Source organism: Topomyia yanbarensis, chromosome 3, assembly GCF_030247195.1.
Source record: "Topomyia yanbarensis strain Yona2022 chromosome 3, ASM3024719v1, whole genome shotgun sequence".
In the NCBI taxonomy this organism is placed as follows: Eukaryota; Metazoa; Arthropoda; class Insecta; order Diptera; family Culicidae; genus Topomyia; species Topomyia yanbarensis.
Genome location: NC_080672.1, coordinates 413,918,409 through 413,934,716, shown reverse-complemented (window position 1 = coordinate 413,934,716; position 16,308 = coordinate 413,918,409). Strand labels below are relative to the sequence as shown.

General features: G+C 45.8%; 2 protein-coding genes across 4 annotated transcripts in view; one reads left to right on the top strand and one right to left on the bottom strand.

Moving 5' to 3' along the window:
* The window catches only part of LOC131693751 (chondroitin sulfate N-acetylgalactosaminyltransferase 1), a 182,219-nt gene that overhangs the window by 11,640 nt on the left and 154,271 nt on the right, over positions 1–16,308 (bottom strand). The window lies entirely within an intron of this gene.
* The window catches only part of LOC131693752 (synaptobrevin), a 78,390-nt gene continuing 74,196 nt past the window's right edge, over positions 12,115–16,308 (top strand). For all 3 annotated transcript variants that reach the window (XM_058981873.1, XM_058981871.1, XM_058981872.1), the window contains exon 1: positions 12,115–12,261. The gene's annotated coding sequence lies outside the window, so the exon portion shown is untranslated. The remainder of the gene's footprint in view (positions 12,262–16,308) is intronic.

Here is a 16,308-nt window from a genome sequence, read left to right as displayed (position 1 = left end):
GAAAATTAATATTTGGTACCTTTTTGAAATCCAGGATGGACACTTCCGATTGAACAATAATCTCGATAACCCTAACAATTTGGGAATTGGGGTGGGCGTAGCGTAGTTGGTACATCGATTGCCTTGTACGCAGCGCACCTGGGTTTGAGTCCCGACCCCAGCATATAGGGTTAAAAAAAATTGGGAATTTTTGAAATGGGCTTGACGAGTAAATGATAGAAATGGTAGCTTGGAGCTATTTCTAACGATTTCTGTATAAACTATGAGGGTATTTTTAGCGGATTTGACGAGTAAATGAGCGATGCCCTTTTGGAGGCCAAGATAGTGTCTTCTGGTTGAGAAAAGTTTTCTATAATCATATCATCCGCATCACAAATCACTATATCTATATCTATTCTATGATTATCTTATTTCGAAAATGTCAATATTTTATGTTATACAGATATCTTAACTGGAATTCGCCATCTTGGTTTTCAATATGGCTTCATACATTGATTTTTGTCATCTACTCGTCAACCCCATTCCGAAAATATCCAACTTTCATTAGTAACAGTTAGCTAAGAATATGAACAGATGGAGATGGCTTTTGGTCACGGTTTTAGCCAATATTATTTTATTTGGTCTATCGCCTACGTTTCGAAGGTCTTCATCTTCAGGGCAAAAAACGGTTACAATAATTTTGCCCTGAAGATGAAGGCGTAGACCTTCGAAACGTAGGCGATAGACCAAATAAAATAATATTGGCTAAAACCGTGACCAAAAGCCATTTCCATCTGTTGAAAACAACGTGGTCGTTCTTCCAGTTAGCTAAGAATATGTTAAATTGTATACAACTTTGTACTGTACTGTGCGTATTCAAACTTTTTTTACGAACGCTTTCAAAAATATTTACGATAAATGAAACAAGAATGGTTCAATTGCACTGTTCAATGAATCTAATAGGGTTACGTTCACGTACTTCAGAAAACCATTGGAACGACTGGAACGTAGTTGATTGTGGTATATTTGCAGTACCAACAGAAACAATAAACTTCAACAATTAAATTAAAATAAATTAAATTCAGTTAAAAATGCGGGCCCCCAAAACAGACCCGGGCCCCAGGGTAGTTGCCCCCCCTGACCCCCCCCCCTCTCGTCGGGCCTGCAACTATACCCTGCTGCTGAAAACTGGTAGCTGTCGATACTGGCAACAAGGATCTTGCCATCCGGGATGATGTACCCTTAGAGCGAATCGATGTCGACGACAATATACAGGCAATCACAGTTCAGATCCAACAGCCACAATAGATGACGGTGGTGTCGAACTACGTCCAAGAACAGCTGGGTGACTTCCTCGAAACGCTTCCACGTCCAGTGCTGGTACTAGGCGACTTTAATGGGCACCATATTTGCTGGGGTTCCACGAAATCTACCGCACTAGACCACTTCATAGCCGCAAAAATGCTATCGGAAAGATTACTCATCCTCAACGACGGATCGCACACTCGGATTGATTCAGCTACCGGTATTAATTCGGCTATCAGATTGGACAACGTACGAACGATTGACCGCCAACGCTATTGGACCGGGCGTCGAAATATCAATTGACTGTTTCGTTGACCGGTTGATTAGAGCAGCAAACACCGCGATACTTCCGGCACTACCGGCAGAGTCGGTCCCAAAGCGGTTCCGTGGTGGTGTGCGGAGGTGAAACCAGCTATCAAAAAACGGAGAAAAGCACTTAGAGCACTGAAGCGTATACCAGCAGAGGGCCCACGAAAAGCGGATCCACTGAAAAGCTTCCAGGAATCACGGGCAGCAGCAAGAAAGTCTATCCATGACGCCAAGAAAATATCATGGGAAGACTTCGTCGCGAAGATATCTCCAAGTTCAACTACGTCGGAGACGTGGCAGACAGTGAACACGTTGAGAGGGAAACGCCAACACCGCCCAACTGTCATCAAGCGGTCCAGTGGTTACACGGATAAGCCAGAATAAAAAGCTGAATAACTAGCTCAACACTACAGCGAAAGATCCGCAACCTCCAGCTATTCGTCAATTTTCCATAGGGAGAAAGAAAAGGCCGAACGAAACCGCATAAATTTCTCGCCAGATATCTATAATATTTACAATTCTGACTTCACCCTGATTGAGTTTCTGTGGGCACTCGACAGAGGACGAAGTGGCTGTTCATAACCGGACTGCATCGGTTATCAAAAGTTTCAGCGACTGCCATTGTCTGTGAAAACTGCTATAGTGGAACTCTTCAACAGAATATGGCGCAGTGGCGTATTCCCACTCTGTTGGCGAACTGGATTCATCGTACCAATTCCAAAGTCAAGCTCGGATGACGCGGGTGCAGCTTCATTCCGTCCAATCACCTTAACTAGTTGTATGGCGAAGGTTTTCGAGCGAATAGTCAACCGACGGTTGACCACCGAACTAGAGTCGAACGGGCGACTCGACAAACGACAACATGCCTTCAGGTCTGGTCGGGGTACTGACACATACTTTGCGGAGTTGGAGAGGTCATTACCCGACCGTAACGAGCACTGCCTGATAGCGTCGCTAGACTTGGCCAAGGATATGGCATCCTACGAGCACTGCAGAAATGGCGAATACGCGGAAGGATGATAAACATTGTCAACAGTTTTCTGGCTGAGAGAACGTTCCAGGTCAACGTAGAGGGGCATTTGTCGCCAGCACATCCACTGGAAAACGGTCTGCCGCAGGGCTCAGTGCTCTCTGTTACACTATTTATCGTGGCTATCCAACCCGTCTTCCGCGTTGTTCCGAACTCCGTATAAGTGTTGTTGTACGCCGATGATATTCTGCTTCTTGTGTGGGGGAAGAAAGACCAGTCGCTCCTCCGAAAACTTCAGGTTGCAGGAAAAGTCGTCGATAAATGGTCGAGAAGTGTTGGATTTACGATATCTGCAAAAAAATAAAGCATCTTCTACTGCAGCCCTAACGTACGTCGTGAACCCATGCAAAGGTAAAGGTAGATGGTGTAGCCGTTCCGACACAAACGCTGCTGAGAACTCTCAGTGTCACTCTCAACCGATCGCTCCACTTTAAAGCGCATTGTAAATTGACGAAGAAGACGTTTGGATCCAGGCTGCGTATCTTGAAGATGATCGGTGCCAAGTTGCCCCGTGGTCAACGCACTTCTTTACTTCAAATCGGGTCCGCAATTGTTACCTCGCGACTCCTCTACGGCATGGGACTTGTAAGCAGAGGAAGAGATGCCGTCATCCAAACGCTCGCTCCTACATGCAATAGGATGATAAGGTTCGCATCTGGTGCATACGTCACGAGTCCAATTCTAGCAATTATGGCAGAAGCAGGAACCCTAACATTCGACCTACTCGTTCTTCAAAATATAGCCCGGTTGGCCATCCATACGCTGGAAAAAAGCAGGGATAATGCCGATCTCCCCCTGGTACATCGAACATCCGAACTTCTTTTTTTTACAATGGAGAAGACATTAGCGTCCTAGCCCAGTACACGTGCTATTGGTAGATGTCCAAGCTACCGCACGGGGTGTACTGGGGGCGTGTCGGGCTCGAATGGTGACGCTGCCATTAATATCGACCAAACTCCATTGGGCTCCGCCATCGGTCCCCCCCCCCAGGAACTACCTCTCGGTATTACTTCTGGGGGGATGGCTGTACTTAATGTCCTCATTCACTCTCACTCACGCGTTCATACGTCCTGTATGAGGCTTACTTGGGTGCTCTCTCAATCGCACTTTGATTCACTCTCAAGCACTCCACATGAGGCTGACTTTTGTGCTCCCCTTTTTCGTTCCTTGCGAGGCTAACTTGTGTGCTCACCTCACCCATACCATGTGAGGCTGACTTTTGTGCTCACCCTTAACATACCGTGTGAGACTGACTTGGATGCTCACCCTTTCACTCCTCTGCCACGCCACGAGGCATCGATAGCTAAGTCCCAACATACTACGCTACGACCCTCCCATCTTGGCTTGAGGCAGTCCACTTATACGCCTATACACTCGCTCTTCTGTCTTGCTTCGGGATGGCTGGGTTTACCCCTTACGCGGTTGCCAGTCGCTGCGCCAAACCTGTCTCGGCATGAACAGACCATTCACTCCCTTTTTTGCGTTTGGCCTTTTTCGCTCCAACTAACCAATCACTAGTTAGCCGTGCCCGTCGTCTGTTGCTCGGTTCGCCAGATTACCTGTAGCCTACTGGCAATCTGGATGGTAGCAGCCGAGACTGCGTTCCACTTCTCCACCGATTGACACATCCGCTGAATAATGGTATCAGGGGTTGTGTCCCAGCCACAGACGTCAAGCATTGCTCTTCTTTCGACGTCGAACCGATGACATACGAACAGTATGTGTTCGGCAGTTTCGTCTACACCTGGGCAGTCCGGGCAGACTGGGACCTCCGCGTGCCCGAACCTGTGGAGGTACTGTCGGAAACAGCCATGGCCTGACAGGAATTGTGTCAGGTGGAAGTGAACTTCCCCATGGGGTCTTCCCACCCAGCTCGATATGCTAGGTATCAGCCGGTGGGTCCACCTACCTTTCGAGGAGTTGTCCCACTCACGCTGCCATCTGGCGACCGAGGTCACCCTGGTGCGCTCGCGGGCTCCCCTATTTCCACGTAGCTCAAAGCACTCCTCATCTTCCCGAATGACCAGCCCGACTGGCATCATGCTCGCTATCACGCAGGATGTATCGTGTGATACCGTGCGGTAGGTAGATATCATTCTGAGGCACATCACGCGGTAGGTGCTCTCCAGTTTCTGTAGGTAACTGGTTACCCTCAGTGCTCTTGACCATGACGGGCCGCCGTACCTGAGGATAGATACGGCAACGCCTGCCAGTAACCTACGTCTACTGGCGCACACCTTTGAGCTGTTGGACATCATTCTCGATAGAGCCGCAACAGCAGTCGACGCTCTCTTGCACGTATAGTCGATATGGCTGCCGAAGGTCAGCTTGTCGTCTATAATGACTCCGAGAGACTTCAGACTTCGCTGTGAAGTGATCGCGACTTCTCCCACATGGATAACTGCATGTTGTGCCGACTTGCGGTTGTTGACGATAACTACCTCCGTCTTATGATGAGCGAGCTCCAGGCCTCTCGCGCTCATCCATTCCTCCACCGTGCTGATCGCGTGTTCTGCGGTTAGTTCTACCTCAGGAATTGACTCCCCGTAGACCTCCAAGGTTACGTCGTCAGCAAAGCCGACGATCTTGACCCCAGGAGGGAACTTCAGTCTCAGAACCCCGTCGTACTCCGGCGGTAATCAGAACCCTTTTCTAACCGGCATCGGTCTCGTATAGCAGTATGCGGTTCTGGAAGTAGCTTTCCAGGATCCGATACAGACCCACCGGTAGGCTAAGCCGGTGTAACGAGAGCGCGATGGCATCCCAGCTTGCGCTGTTGAATGCGTTCTTCACGTCAAGTGTCACTAACGCACAGTATCGAATGCCTCGCCTTTTTCGTTGGATCGCTATCTCGGCAATTTTTATCACTGAGTTGATAGCGTCCACTGTGGACTTACCCTTCCGAAAGCCAAACTGGTTACTTGACAGACCGTCCGTACCTTCCGCGTACGGGGTTAGCCTGTTGAGGATGATCCTCTCAAGCAGTTTGCCAGTCGTGTCGATCAGACAGATTGGTCTGTACGCCGATGGGTCGCCTGGCGGCTTCCCGGGCTTCGGCAACAGCACCAATTTCTGCCTTTTCCATCTATCGGGGAAACGGCACTCGTCAAGGCATCTCTGCATAGCTAGCCTGAACATGTTCGGGTTCGCTATGATCGCTGCCTTGAGAGCGTTGTTTGGAACTCCATCCGGTCTTGGAGCTTTGTTCATTGCTAGGGATTTAGCCACTGCGAGTAGTTCTTCATTCGTCACTGGAGCCACCATTTCGACCGTGCCCGCACTGTCTCGTAGTGCAGGTGGCCAGGGGCGTGTGGCACGAGATGGGAAGAGTACTTCGATAATCGTCGCCAACCGGTCCGGAGACCGTTCTGGGGGTGAAGAGCCCCCTTTGGTCTTGGCCATCACAATCCGGTAGGCGTCACCCCACGGATTCGCGTTGGCACTCTCACACAGGTTGTCGAAACACGCTCTCTTGCTGCTTTTAATGGCCTTGTTAAGGGCCAATTTCCTTAACTTCACGGCGGTTCTCTCTTGCATCCCCGGTGCGAGCTCTTTGCATCCTACGTCTAGCTCTGAGGCATGCTGACCGTAGAGCTGCAATCTCGGCACTCCACCAGTATACCGGGCATCTGCCGTTTCTTGGGAGGGTTTTCCTCGGCATAGTGGCGTCGCACGCGCGTGATAGATCAGCTACCAGCGCATCCCCGCTTAGACTGTCGGTGTTGGCCTCCAGTCCCAGGACCGCGGTGAAAGCTTCGCTGTCAAAGTGATTGGACTTCCACCCGCCTACCTGACAGGGATCTCCCGCTCTCGGATGCTGCACACCATAGTTGATCCTAAAGCGGATTGCTAAATGATCGCTATGGATGTAGCCTTCGTCTACCCTCCATTCCATGCCTGGAACCAGACTCGGGCTGGCAAATGTTACGTCAATCCACGCTTCCACCCCGTTTGTACGGAATGTACTAGCGGAGCCATTGTTAGCTAGCACAGTATCGAGTTTTGCAAGCGCCTCCATTAGCGCTTTGCCCCTGTTATTTGTACAGCGGCTGCCCCACTCTACTGCCCAAGCGTTAAAGTCTCCCGCTATAACTACGCTTGGGGAGCTGAGCTGTTCGTGATGATCGAAAGGCTGTGGAGTACTTACCCGGGGGTAGCCGGGCCCCCTGCATCCGCAGCCGCCGGAAGCTCTTCGGGGAAACGTTCCCAGACAGGACTGATGCAGGGGAGAGTGCATTTCACCTAAATAGTCTGCGGTTAGAGTTGTTGGTGTTGGTGTTAGAGCTGGTGCGTTTCTTTATGTAGTCGTAATCGGGCGGACAGGTGGATTGCCATCCCAGTGATCGTTGGGGGTGTGACAAGCGGTCCGTGAAGATTGAGTTGGTTGTCTCCTCTTTGGGCTACCTGCTGTGGCACCGCATTGGATGCCAAGAACATCCAGCAATAGGGCTTAACGGTCGTAAAACTGTTCGTTTGGCATTTCTAATATACTGTGTTAGCGGAACTGCGTAGGCAAACATGCGGACTGCTCTTCCAGTGGCCGCACGGGGTATAGGCAAGGGTCCACGTAGTTGGGGAGAGTCATCTCTCTTGCTGGAGGTGAAGAACGTTGTTCGCTGCCTGTAAGGAGTTCAGGGGCATTCATCTGCTCGTGGGTGGGTGACATATGATGGCCGGGACTTTCCCGGATAGGGCTGGTACAAGAGGGAAAGCGTTCTCCCTAACCAGGCTGCTAGCTGTTTCGGACTGTCTGTTGTTGTACCCAGTTGGGGTGAGCGTTGTACGATATTTGGTATGCGGACTGCTTTTCCTGTAACCGTATAGGGTGTGGCGAGGGATCCGTGTAGATGGGTAGCGTCGCTCTTGGGTGAGGATAGGAGGCCAAGGCCTTCGGTTGTTGAGGGTTGAACTGACCAGACGGGCTTCCGTTGGGATGCCAGCCGGGAGCCCCATGGCCGGTGTTGGTGAGTGTTTCGGTGGGCTGATATAGGGCTTGGTTGAAAATGGTCCTGCTTCAGTGGTTTGATGTAGTCATGGTGGACGGTCTGCCTGCACGATAACCCGCAAGTGTGCGCGGCCGAATTCTTCCGCCGTTTGAGAAGCTGCTATGGAGGAAGGTGGCGGAGCAGTCATTTTTATCGGTCTGGTAGATAATAGGGAGCTTGCGTGGGTGCTTGTCGGTATGGGCCAGTACTTCCCCGGATGAGGTCGGTGTGAGTGGGCTTGTTGGCGTTAGTTGCTATTGTTTTTGTTGTTGTTGTATTAGTAGTAGTAGTTGTTGTTGTTGTTATGGTATTGATGACGTATTGGCTAGACAGATATTTTTTGGGCACAAGCTCTGTTCCATACCCGAATATGCCGCAGCGAAAACACTGCATCGGTGAAGGCTAATATTTTCGCTTATCCGGACTAGACCCAGTAAGATGTGCTCAGGCAAGTGCGAATCTGAGAACGACAGGACGTGTAAAGGGTGTTAGTTGGCGTAGCTAAATTATTGGTGCCCAGATCGTATATTATCCCTTGGGTTTCATTAAGGTGCGGCTGTGGGATAACTTCTACCTTGCATCCGTCTGATAATTGATTAAATTTCAGAAGCCTTTCATAGACCGTTTTTGAAGAGGTTACGTATCTTGTGCTACTTTAATCCATTTTGTGGGTTCCGTGCCGTTGGTGTTTTTTAGGGAGAGGTGAATTATGAAAGGGTTGGTTTGCAGATTTTGGGTGTTTCCTTCGTTGTCCTTTATAGCTCTCAAAAGTAAAGTTTGTTGGTCAATTTGGTCCCCGAAATTAAGAAAACGTGGAATAGAATGACTTAAGGGCGGCCCCCCTCCAGGGAGTGGCGTGTCAACGTCCATCACTACTTACGAATTTTTTAACAGAAAATTTTTAGTGTCCGAAAGTCTAGGTATATGGACACACTATAATTTCCTGATTATACATCATATTATCATGATTTAATCTGTTCCACAATATTCCGCCACACTCGGTCAGTTGCTACTTGTCTCCAACCTCTCAGGTGCCCGATACTCGCCAGGTTCTGCTCCACTTGGTCCAGCCACCGGAAAGGCTGCGCTACTCTCCGTCTTGTCCCTGCCGGGTTGGAGGTGAAAACCAATTTGGTGGGGTTGTTGTCTGGCATCCTCACAACATGCCCCGCCCACCGTACCCTTCCAGCTTGAGCTACTTTCCGGATGCTTGGCACACCATAGAGTCGCGCAAGTTCGTGGTTCATGCTTCTCCTCCACACACCATCCTCCTGCACACCACCGAAGATCGTTCTCAGCACCTTTCCTTCGAAGACTTCGAGTGCTTGCAGATCCTCCTCGAGCATTGTCCACGTTTCGTGCCCGTAGAGAACCACCGGTCTAATCAGTGTGTTGTACATGGCGCATTTCGCGCTATGGTGAAGCTTCCTGGATCTCAAAGTTTTGCGTTCCCTATCGCGATCGGTTCCGCCAGCCAGCATGTATTTCGTCTTAGACACATTTATCTTCAGTCCTACTCGTGCTGGTTCGCGCTTCAGTCGGGTATACAGATCTGCTACGGTCTCCTTGTTTCTACCGATTATGTCCACATCATCAGCGAAGCACACGAACTGTCCGGACCTCGTGAAAAACGTGCCCCGCATGTTGAACCCCGCTCTTTGCATTTCACCTTCCAGCACTATATTGTACAGCAGGCAAGCAGGACAACCCATCGCCTTGTCTTAGTCCACTGCGTGTTTCAAACGGACCCAAGAGGCCGCCCGAAATTTTGACACAACACCTTACGCCATCCATCGTAGCCTTAATCAGTCTTGTCAGCTTCCCAGGGAAGCCGTTCTCGTCCATCATTTTCCATAGCTCCACACGGTCCACCGTGTCATATGCGGTTTTAAAGTCGATGAACAGGTGATGTGTCAGGAAATTCACGGCATTTTTGGAGGATTTGCCGTATAGTAATGATGATGAAACGTTGATGAAACCGACCTAATAACTCCCAACAAATCCATTTACCAGCGGTGATAGGCGCCGGAACAGAATCTGGGATAGCACTTTGTAAGCGGCATTTGACACCGTGATTGCTCTGTAGTTTTCACAGTCCAATTTGTCGCCTTTCTTGAATATAGGGGTGATGACCCCTTCTTTCCACTCCTCCGGTAGCTGTTCCCATATGGACACACTCCTGTATTTGAATCTACGGTAGCTGTTAAGGTGTATCTACAGAAGTAATTGCCTATCACGTGAACTTGTGTGCTGCAAACTGTTCAGTGCAATCCAATGCTGGGTTGCACTGAAGACGGAAGAACTCGCACAGCAGACCAAAAGTTGATTGCAATTGTTGTATTCAACCGAAAATTGCACGCAACTTGTGTGCTGGTTTTGCTACTAACGCACTCTACGTGTGATTTCGGGAAACCGGGCGGCCGGATTGCTGTATCTGAGCCGATTACAGCGAAGGGGTAATAGACCTAATCAAGGAGGTGGAAAATGTCCACGTCTCTAACTTTTGTTATTGTTTACAATGCTGCACTTGTAGTTTTTATTGAGAAAATGCACTTTATTCACATCACCTTTTTTTAGATCACTGGTTCGCCGTTGGTAATCCTTTTGCGCCCCGCGCCGGAAATCAATGAACCGTTATGCGGGGCGTTAGAATAAGGCAGTTTTACAACTTGTACGTGGTGACAAAACTTCTGTTAATTCTCGGACTTTGGACAATCACTGGATCAGGATTTCAGCTTTGCAGCTGCACTAGCACTTTGGAAAATATCCGCCTTTCCAGAGTTGCCACTATTTTCCAAAGAATATCTGGCAGATGAACTAAAAATGTGTGGCAAAATCAGTCACATAACAGCGACCTCAGAGTCATCAAAATTTATCAATCAATTTTTGATAAATTTGGGAAAATATGCCCCAAATTTCCAAAATGTGTGTGCAAACACTTCTTTAATTTAAAACTCGGTTCCGACAGCATGAAGTAACAAGTTACTTTACGCTTGTTCGGACATGCCGTAGACTCAGGTGATTCGCATTTCTAATGCCAAAAGACCCTGACCACTACGATAGCAGACAAAGGGTTAAGTCGCCGGTGAGCTCTAAGCTTGCATATATGATCCTTCCACGCTTTTCTAAACTTTCTCCTTTCAACACCTTGCTCTCCCTTGAGTACTATGGCTCTAAATATTGAAAAATATACTTCACCTTCCAGTCCCTTGCTAATTAAATGCCGAAAAAACTGTTGACAAATTAACTCAATAGGTCGTTAACAAAAATGGTTAACAAAAAAATGGTAAAAATAGAACTTACCGTGATGGGGATTCATCGTTGCAGCGTTGGGTGAAAGCTGCCGACACCGTGCAAATCAGCAACACATGTGACCATATTGTCACACACGCTGAGACAGTCACAATAGTCGATAAAATAAAATCACTCAGGCAGGCAATTGGTGAGGGAACAAACAAAACTGGCTCATTCAATGAGTTTCAACGTCGCAAATGCTTAGTGTGGAAGTTTACCGTGACTTAACTTTTTGTCGGTTCCGACAGCATGAAGTAACAAGTTACTTTACGCTTGTTCGGACATGCCGTAGACTCAGGTGATTCGCATTTCTAATGCCAAAAGACCCTGACCACTACGGTAGCAGACAAAGGGTTAAGTCGCCGGTGAGCTCTAAGCTTGCATATATGATCCTTCCACGCTTTTCTAAACTTTCTCCTTTCAACACCTTGCTCTCCCTTGAGTACTATGGCTCTAAATATTGAAAAATATACTTCACCTTCCAGTCCCTTGCTAATTAAATGCCGAAAAAACTGTTGACAGAATGAGAGGTTTGTCTTTTTGTCTGGAAGCTGCAAAAAACTTTGGCTGTGCCAGATCAATCTGGCATAATGGCATCCCTGGCTTTGTGTTAAAATTATGGTTGGGGGATATTCGCATAAATTAGTTATGTCATTTGCATTTCGACTTCGTTTCATCTCTCAATTGGAGAATGTGCTAAATTTTCTGTAAACCACAAAGTTCTTTGTTGAGCTTCGTATGAATTTGTTTTTTAACTTGGTCGAAGTCACTCGAAGTTACAATTAATATTGCGGTTGTGTAGCCACAGCATACAGCTTTATAAGCTAGAACAACTTATTCTGATAGACCTGTGTAAACATTCACATAAAAATACGTTACTAATCATTATCGAGTAATACCTATGTTTTACAGAATTCATTCATTTATGCATTGTTGCATATTTTTCTGTACGCAACTCTTCTAGAAACACACTCTAGTTATAAACCTTCCCGCTTGTTGCATAACTGCCAGGCTAATAAAACTGTATTCACAAATTATCGTTTTGCGCAAGTTGTAGCGCTCGAAATACAGCCATTCAGGCGCAAAATGCGCAGGCAAACACGCATAACCGATACGTAATCGGTTCAGCTTGCGCACTATCGCATTGACAGTCGACGCGTCAGAAGCAAACAAGAACCGATTCCCGTTCGAGTGACAGTTGTTGTATGTGACTCCTCCCGTGGCTCCGCAAAAGCAGCAGCAGCAGTAATTTGCTGATTGAGTGTGCAGAAAAATTGGAAAAAAAGTGATTTACCGGATCGGAATTCTCGTTCAGCACTTCCAGAACCAGTTGCATTTTGTTACCCCCGAGCTGTTGTGGTAAGTTTTCCGTAGATTTAATCTAATGCAGAACCGTCGCGTTCCGTTTTCTGCCAGCTCAAAATCTCCCAGCCTGCTTACGGTTGAGTCATTTTGTCATCAAATGTTTTTACGTGTCAAATATACCGTTTTATCTTGCCCATTGCTTGTACAGAAATTGATATTCTTTTCCGTGGAGGAAGTGATGCAAACCGCGGGGTGGGCTTTGTGGTGTAGTGAAGTGCAACAGGTCGATTGCCCATTTCTTTTCCGTCGTTTGCCTTCATTGGAATGTGAGTTTTTGTTTCGCTATTTTTCTTGCAAGCGATATGTTTGATGGTTGTGATGAGTAGCAGGAGTTCAGATGACTCATTCTTTAAATGGGAACGGTTGTAAGACGATAATTAATTTTGATTTAATTGATTCTACTAGAACTGTTAGTTCTTGGCTAGAGGAGTAGTAGAACTGCTCTGACAGTTTGGGCTGTTGTGGTTTCACATTCCCCAAGGTCAAGATCGTTGAACTGGAACCATCGCTAATTAGCTGTTTTTTACGGCGCGCCGCTACAGTAAAGAAAAACCTAACTTCATGTTTTCCACATTTGTTTAGGGGAGCGTGTGGGTAAAACAAGACGATTGTACAAAGGTACCAAATTATTAGTTGTAATACAAACAATTGAGATTTGACGTGTGTTATTTAACCGAAACTGACTTAGTAGGATAGGCTCTTTATTTCTTAATTATTTTATACCTTCTTTCTAGTTCAATTGAAAAAAAATTCGAGAATTATCAAAAAAATCAGTTTCCATTGAAGCATGGCTAATCACTCTCCAGAGAGTGAAAGCAACTTCTCCGGTTTATCACTAGGAAAGGCCACTAAAAACAAAAAGCTAAAGCGAGCCCCAGTTCAGAGCCGGAAGGCTCTACGAAAGGCATCCCAAAAACGAATGCGAAGGCTCGCAATTGAAGCGGAAGAAAATCACCCCGGATTTGGATAAATATCCAACCACTTCGAGGGTGGCACGAAGTGAAAAGCCTGATTATGCTCAATCTTCGTTGAAGGAGAAACTTCATTTTGGGCAAAATTTATCATTTATTTTGTGGGTTTGGTAGTGAGGGAAGCAAATTGGGAGAGGTAGGGTCGTCGTGAGGTTGTTCTTTGCCAAGATTTTCGGTGCCCGCTAGCAGAAAACGGAAACTGGCTTTGCCACCTTACGAAAGTTTTTATTCATTTTTCCGACCCGTATTTTACTTTCAATCCAAGTCAATCTGTTGTTTCAACAACTTTAGCGTTGTCCCGATGTGGGTGGATAAGATTTTGAGTCTTGAGATTATGTAAAATTTAATTTGCAGTCCTTTTAATTCTAGGGGTGCAGGTTTCCGGAGTCTAATTCTCTGAGGTGAGGTCTTATTACAGCCGGTTGATTGTTATGCGTAGAAAGACCGTCTGTTGGGTTGGGTTTCATGAATATTACGGCATTTTCAGATGGATTGTAAGAAGCAAAGTGAATGAATGATGTAGTTCTTCTACTTGAAATGGAAGATTTCTTCATTTCCTCCGGGAGTTGATGGTAGCCTGGGCTAGGGCACGCATTGATTGAACGGAAATTATCCTATCGGAACGGACGTGACTTCATTTCGGTTAGTTAGGTAATATATCTGCGAGATTTTATCGAACCTTGTCATTTATAAGTGGTACAGTGTATCGATCTATAACTGAAAGGTAAAATTTGAAAATGTTTTCTCCAGTACCGCAGTACACTTGTGAGTATTTTCATTGGGTTGTTCAGTGGGTACGCTTATCACTTGAGTAATTATAGCACATGAATAAACAAGCACCGTTTATTCACTCATATTTACACTACGTCTCACACATTCTGTCCTTGAATTTTGTCAACAATTGGGAACAATTTTACCTTCAGTTTGTATGGATATGGTTAGGGTGATTGAAATCTAATGGCGAAAAGAATTCAAATTGAGCTGTTGTAATGCTTGTCCACCATTGTTGAACGCAGAGACAATTCGAATATACAGGGTTTACAAAACGATCCCATAGTTTTGATCAATCAAAATTCAATCACAAACTGCTGAGAACAGATCAAATTCAAATTTATGTGAAAATATTTTCTTCTGGGAATCTTGTGTCAAATTTACTTTGACAATCAAATTGACATTAATTAGAGATGTGAGCAGATAAATTTTCGGTCCAACCAGCAAATCACAACTTCATTGCGAAATTTTCAGTACTATGCAGCAGGAATACAAGCGCTGTGTAGTTTTGGAATTATTAAGGAAACAGAAAGTCGTTGGAGACACAGCGAAGCTGCTCGATGTGAATCGAAAATTTCTTTGGCCATATGACAGCGATAAAAGTACAGTATAACCAATACCCTTTAAACTACTTCAACCCAAATTTTCAAGAGAAAATACTCAATGAGTTAAATTTTTTTTCCGTATTGCAATTTGTTGTGAAACACGCTTTATAATTCCTGTTTCAACAATTCAGGAACTATACGTGATGGCGCTGGGCCTGTGGCCTTCGACTGCCTTAAAATGCCTTCACCAGTCTAGCAACTCAGCGTGATGGCAATAGAAAAATAAATTGGTTGGTGATGTCTGTAGCCATGACTGGAGTATCATGACTGCACTTCGGTTTGTTATTGCAAATCTAGCGATATTCAATGGAATGACGTTTGAAATAGTTTTCAAATAGTTCGTTGATAATTATGGTGCTTCGGAAAGAACCATCGATGTTTGCATTTGGTGTTGATGGGGGATGCGCTGGATAATGAATGCTTCTTTCCCCTTTGTTCAGACTGATGTGCACCGGGTTGGTTCCACGCATTTGATTTGCACTTTCGAGCAGAAGTGCAAACAACTGGGTATGTTTTATTGACACTTATGCTCGAAAAAGGCAATACCGGTGAACTTCACTTCACCGGTGCACTACCATCGAAAACGACACCTGATTGGCTCTCAAACGTGAAGTTTGTCCGCTCTAAGCGCTAACTATATTTAATTATTGCTACCAATCAAATGATGATGAAAGCTTTTTCTTGCATTGATGCTGTAGGATGGTTGTTCTATATTCATTGTTTTTGGATAAAAATTACATAGTTTTACAAAAAATATAATTACAGGTGATAAAAAAAAGCTTTTTCGTTTGATACCATTCGATTTTTGAGGTTAGATTGGTTGTTTTAGATACGGAAGATCTTCATCTAAAATTTGGATTTATCAATTAATCCAGTTATTTTTGCCCATTATCGTTTTTTCTATCCAGATTTCAACCTCTGGATTTCATTTTAGTATAAACTGAATACGGAAGAACGAAATCTTTTTTTTTTTGTTGGAGACGAACCACTGCGACCAGTATTTGGATCTATTGTGTAATCGAACGAAATCTTAGTATTGTAACAAGAAATTTAACACCTATATATTTTTCAGAGGTAGAAATAACCTTACAATATGTGAAACTTACCAATTGAGCATTCATGACGAACACGGAAATGCAATGTCAGATTAACTTTTCAAATCGCCAAAAAATGCTTATACCTCAGACAAACTACGCTCACCACCTATAACAAATCATACCTGTTCGGCTCTTACCTCGGAAGCTGACTTCAACGCAGTTAGAAACTACATGTACAAATCCACCCTAGCCACATCCTCTCCCTACCACAAACTTCATCGTAAAATTCTGCAAGCCGAAAAAAAATCGGCCTCGACAAAAAGACAACCACGTACACAAGACCAATCATACAAAATGATCACAGTACGAAACAAAAACGGCTTCTCAAAATTAAATAAACCAAAGAGAACAAATCAAGCGGCTACAGCAGAAGGCTCATCATAACGCACCGAGACATACCCGCTCAGGTCCCTGGGTAGCCGTGGCTCCGTCAGTGCGGACACTACACTCCCACCGGAATTGGCAGACAACCTACGACGCTCAGGAATCGCCGGAAGAGAGACGCACAAAGAAGGGGCCTATTCCTCTAAGGATTTACTCAGACTAGGAACCGACATCACCCACTATTAAAATTGAATACTCGCAGAAATACTACAG